Source organism: Pseudorca crassidens, chromosome 14 (genome assembly GCF_039906515.1).
Source record: "Pseudorca crassidens isolate mPseCra1 chromosome 14, mPseCra1.hap1, whole genome shotgun sequence".
Lineage (NCBI taxonomy): Eukaryota > Metazoa > Chordata > Mammalia > Artiodactyla > Delphinidae > Pseudorca > Pseudorca crassidens.
This window is the reverse complement of record NC_090309.1, coordinates 64,684,058-64,690,232: the sequence shown is the minus strand read 5'-3', so window position 1 is coordinate 64,690,232 and position 6,175 is coordinate 64,684,058. Positions and strand designations below refer to the sequence as shown.

General features: G+C 41.7%; 1 pseudogene; it reads left to right on the top strand.

Moving 5' to 3' along the window:
• Positions 1–568: 568 nt before the first annotated feature.
• LOC137205691 (metal regulatory transcription factor 1 pseudogene) lies at positions 569–2,813 on the top strand (annotated as a pseudogene).
• The last annotated feature ends 3,362 nt before the right edge of the window (positions 2,814–6,175 follow it).

The window sequence follows — 6,175 nt, the reverse complement described above, 5'->3', positions numbered from 1 at the left end:
TTTTAAGTGGCTCAGATATCTACATTGCAGGAAATATTTAATGTAAGGTTAAGATAAAAGGAAAAATGTATGGTAAATTTCAATAGATTAACAGGTGCTAGATGGTCTGGGAGATCATAGGCATCAGGGGTAAGGGTGGTTATCAGTTCTGCTATATGCATTATCCAAAGTCACAAACACAAGAGAATCATTTCCTCTTTTAAAAATAATCTTGGGCTTCCATCTTTGACAAACTTGTCACATATAAAACTTGAATTGGAGTTATAAAAATCCTGTACCTTTTTGAGTTTAAATAACTCAGTTGGATCAACACTTCATGTCTAGAATGGCAGACTAAATTAAATTCAGTTGTAAGGGGAATGAAAAAAGATTGCAAAGGTAATGGAAATATACTACCCCATCAATACAAGGACAGGAAAGTCAAGAAGGTGAAATGGTGGAGAAAAGTCCTCTTGAAGGAAATGAAATTAGAAAAGAGATTCCTTTGGACTAATTGCCTATCTACTGTATGGTAAGTAATGTAAGCCATTTGAAATAAAATTCACTTAAAAAAAGAAAGTTTTGGTGCCGCTGGGAAGGGGAGAAGCTGCTGCCGCCGCCACCATTGCCGGGAGCCGCGGAGACAGGTCACTACCTTTCCATTTCTCACAATTGGGCTGAGCACGACTGAACCATGGGGGAACACAGTCCAGACGACAGCGTCAGCTACTTTGAGGTAGAGGAAGATGAGCTGACCCCTGATGACAAGATGCTCAGGTTTGTGTATAAGAACGGACTGGTGCCTTCCTCATCTGGAACTGTTTATGATAGGACAACTGATCTTATCGAGGATCCTGGCACTTTGAAAGACGAAGATGACAACGGACAGTACAGAGAACACTTGCCTTTTCTAGTAGGGGGTGAAGAGGGCTTTCATCTAATAGATCATGAAGCAATGTCCCAGGGTTATGTGCAACACATTATCTCACCAGATCAGGTTCATTTAACAATAAACCCTGGTTCCACGCCCATGCCAAGAAATATTGAAGGTGCAACCCTCACAACTGCAGTCGGAATCTCCAGAAACGAAACATAACGAAGTAAAGCGGTACCAGTGCACCTTTGAGGGCTGTCCCCGCACCTACAGCACAGCAGGCAACCTGAGCACCCACCAGAAGACCCACCGGGGAGAGTACACCTTTGTCAGTAATCAGCAGGGCTGCAGCAAGGCCTTCCTCACCTCCTACAGCCTCAGGATCCACGTGCGGTGCGAAGTGAGTGCGAAGTGCAGGGCTGTGAGAAGGCGTTCAACACGCTGTACAGGCTGAAAACACATCAGAGGCTTCACACAGGGAAGACGTTTAACTGTGAATCTGAAGGCTGCAGCAAGTACTTCACCACGCTCAGTGATCTGAGGAAGCACATTCGAACCCAGACAGGAGAAAAGCCATTTCGGTGTGATCATGATGGCTGTGGAAAAGCATTTGCAGCAAGCCACCACCTCAAAACTCACGTCCGTACACATACTGGTGAAAGACCCTTTGTCTGCCCCAGTAATGGCTGTGAGAAAACTTACAGCACTCAATGCAGTCTCAAAAGTCACATGAAAGGTCACGATAACAAAGGAAATTCATACAGTGCACTTCTAAATCACAATGGATCCGAGGATACAAATCACTCACTCTGAGGAATTTAAGCCTTCTGTCCACAGATTCCGAATTTCAAGAACATTCCAATACAGGCCAGAATGCTCACTTTCAGCACACTTTCACCAGCCATCATTTTTGAACCAATGTTCCAGAAGTCAGCTGACCCAGCAATCCAGGAAGATCCTCAACAGACAGCCTGGCATCTCTGAGCCACCCCGGCCTCTACTACCAGCCTCAGCACCGTCTGCTCCTCTGCCTGCTCCCTCCCTAGGAACTGGCTCCCAGCAAGCTGCATTTGGCAACCCACCTGCTCTCTTACAACCTCCAGAAGTGCCTGTTCCCCACAGCACACAGTTTGCTGCTAATCATCAAGAGTTTCTTCTGCACCCTCAGGCACCGCAGCCCATTGTGCCGGGACTTTCTGTTGTCGCTGGGGCTTTGGCGTCATCAGCGGCAGTGGCGTCAGCCATGGCAGCACCGCCTCAACCACAGAGTACTACTGAGCCCCTGCTGGCCATGGTCCAGACTCTGCCCGTGGATGCCAACTCCGTCCTAACTAGTAATCCCACTATAACCATCACCCCGACTCCGAGCATGGCTCTCCTGCAGCCCAGCCTCGTCACGGGAGAACAGAACTTACAGTGGATACTGAATGGTGCCACCAGCTCACCACACACCCAAGAACAAATTCAGCAAACATCTAAAGTTGAGAAGGTGTTTTTTACCACTGCAGTACCAGTAGCCAGTAGCACAGGGAGCGCTGCACAGCAGATTGGCCTCAGCGTCCCTGTGATCATCATCAAACAAGAGGAGGCCTGTCAGTGTCAGTGTGCGTGCCGGGACTCCGCCAAGGCGCAGGCAGCCAGCAGGAGGAAGGGCTGTCCTTCCCCTCCTGCTCCAGCGCTGAGCACCCAGCCTCCTGATGAGCCCAGCCTGAAGCTACCACCGCAGACTTTTTCCCCGACCCCGATCCCCCTGTCGTCCTCCTCCACCACATCCTTTTCCTGTGAGCAAAGCAGACAAGCAGTGACTCCTTCAGACCCTCAGACAGAAACGTTACGTGCCATGGATACGTCAGAGTTTCTGTCCCTCCAGAACCTGGACACGCCGTCCAATCTGATTCCCACTGAAGCACTACTGCAGGTGGAGGAGGAGATGGGCCTGACCAGCAGCTTCTCCAAGTGAAAGACCTGGAGGTGCTCACCTCTGGGAACAAAGGCTGAGCAGGAGGCAGAAGGTGTGATGCCTACCATCGTGGGGTCAGCAGTTTGAAGGAGGAAGAAATCTACTGTTTGAAATCCTCACCTTTCAGACTCATTTTCTTGGTCACAAGACACCTATGGTCACATAATCTATGAAATAGGAGGCCAGAATATAAAATGGAGTAAATATAGCCTCTTCAATAAGTGGTGCTGGAAAAACTGGACAGCTACATGTAAAAGAAAGTAATTAGAATACTTCCTAACACCATACACAAAAATAAACTCAAAATGGATTAAAGACCTAAATGTAAGGCCAGACTCTATAAAACTCTTAGAGGAAAACATGGGCAGGACTTGCTTTGACATAAATTACAGCAAGATCTTTTTTGACCCATTTTGTAGAGTAATGAGAAGAAAAACAAAAATAAACAATGGGACCTAATGAAACTTAAAAGCTTTTACACAGCAAAGGAAACCATAAATGAGATTAAAATACAACCCTCAGAATGGGAGAAAGTATTTGCAAAGGAAGCAACTGACAAAGAATTAATCTCCAAAATATACAAATAGCTCATGCTGCTCAATATCAAAAAAACAAACAACCCAATCCAAAAAAGGGTGGAAGCCCTAAATAGACATTTCTCCAAAGAAGATATACAGATGGCCAACAAACACATGAAAAGATGCTCAATATCAGTAATTATTAGAGAAATGCAAATCAAAACTACAATGAGGTATCACCTCACACCAGTCAGAATGGACATCATCAAAAAAAAACTACAAACAATAAATGCTGGAGAGGGTGTGGAGAAAAGGGAGCCCTCATGCATTGTTGGTGGGAATGTAAATTGATACAACCACTATGGAGAACAGTATGGAGGTTCCTTAAAAAACTAATAACAGAACAATCCCATTACTGGGCATATACCCAGAGAAAAGCATAATTCAAAAAGACACATGCACCCCAATGTTCATTGCAACAATATTTACAATAACTAGGACATGGAAGCAACCTAAATGCCCATCAACAGAGGAATGGATAAAGAAGATGCAGTACATATATACAGTGGAATATTACTCAGCCATAAAAAGGAACAAAACTGTCATACAGAATGAAGTAAGTCAGGAAGAGAAAAACAAGTATCGTATATTAACGCATATATGTAGAATCTAGACAAATGGTATAGATGATCTTATTTGCAAAGCAGAAATAGACACAGACATAGAGAACAAATGTATGCATACCAAGGGGGAAAGGGGAGGGGTGGGAGGAATTGAGAGATTGGGGTTGACATATATACGCTATTGATACTATGTATAAAATATAATAGGTAACTAATGAGAACCTACTATATAGCACAGGGAATTCTATTCAATGCTCTGTGATGACCTAAATGGGAAGGAAATCCAAAGAAGAGGGGATATGTATATGTATAACTGATTCATTTTGCTGTACAGTAGAAACTAACACAACATTGTAAAGCAACTATACTGCAATAAAAACTAATTTAAAAAATTAGGAAGATATATGAAGTGATTTATTTATGTCAAAGTTAGTGGAACAGAGAAAAACACAATTTAAAATGAAATAATCAGGGACTTCCCTGGTGGTCCAGTGGTTAAGACTTTGCCTTCCAATGCAGGGGGTGCAGGCTCAATCCCTGGTCGGGGAGCTAAGATCCCACATGCCTTGGGGCCAAAAAACCAAAACATAAAACAGCAGCAATACTGTAGCAAATTCAATAAAGACTTTAAAAATGGTCTACATCAAAAAATCTTAAAAAAAATGAAATAATCAATTTTCCGGCAAAGATATTTGATCATGGAATTGCCAGTTATATAGCATCTTTCATGTTTAAGAGTAATACATGTAAAGTCTGAGTTATAAACTGTGAGTAATATCACTGCCCAACTCAATCCAAAAAAACCCCAATATAACAGCATCCACAAATTCTTAAGTTTGTTACACACACACACACACATACACACACAGAGCAAACCATATACTTCCTTATGTACATAGGTAATTATATTTCATAACCATGAAACATAGATATATTAATTCAAATTTTTCCTTCTTTCTTATTTCGTCTGTGACAACAACAAAACGAACAAGGCCAGGTAGAAAACAAGAATGACCATGAACTTTGAGGGCAAGGGTATAATTCAACCAAATTCAAATATCTCTAACTCAGTAATAATAGAAATAGCACCTAGGTATACAACATATGAGCAACAGTCAATTTCATACCCTTCTACCTTGTTAAGTGGTATCAGATGTAGTCAACATTGGTGCTTCCAAAAGAGACAGAATATTTTTATTCACATTGGAAAAATAAGAAACACTGCCAAGAAGAGGCTATAACTCCTTATATGTTTACTGAGAATTTCATGTACTCTCTTGATATTTACTCATGCTGTAATCGCTACTAGGTCACAGATGACTGTGGTAAACTCAATCAGGCACTAAGAAACAATACTCTTACTTCAACTAAATGAGTGCAATAGTTTGTTTGTTCTTCCACTAGTAGATTGTTCTGGTCTCTTTCAAGTGTAGACCCCCCATCTCAGCACACACACCCCTTTTTTTTTTTTTTAATTAGGATCCCAAGTTCAATAAGCATAAATAGTAAGTTACAAGATGTAAGGGCAGGATCACAAAAGAATAGTGTTCTCAGTCACATTGTCACCTGTTTAAAGAAACCAATTAAGCAACTGCCCTGATATTTCATTCTATCACTCTCTTTCTTTTTATATGTGTAACACGTATTCCATGTGCCAAGAGCTGTGATCAATGTTTCAGAAGTGTTATCTTCTTTTAAAAATGACCCAATTCTTAAAATTTTTTCAGTGAGAAAACTGAGGCAGAGTGACATTAAGTAATTTGTCCAAGGTCACCTAACTCGCAAGGGGTAGAGGTGGGATTTGAACTCCGACCGTAGGACTTTAGAGCCCATACTCTTAACCACTACAAGGTACAGCCCCTTAGATTAGTTTGGAAGAAATCTTTTAAAATAACTAATGATGTTTGATGCAAATGAGATTCCAGATCCAAAATTCATCATTCATGGAGTTGAAAGGAGATCTCCAAATTTATCCTAATCCCCCATACACACACCTGCTAAAGCCTAGTATATCTGGCAAATATTTGGTACTCGTTATATATTTGCTGAATCAACAAATGAAAGAATACAGTATGAATATTCAAATCAACTCAGACAGGAAGATGTCATTATCTAAGGCTTATTATTTTTTGGAATAGTGGCTTTGACTCTATTTCAAGGTGATAGCACTATTTTTGACACTGCAATAGCTCAATCATTACAAATACTATAGGCACTGGGA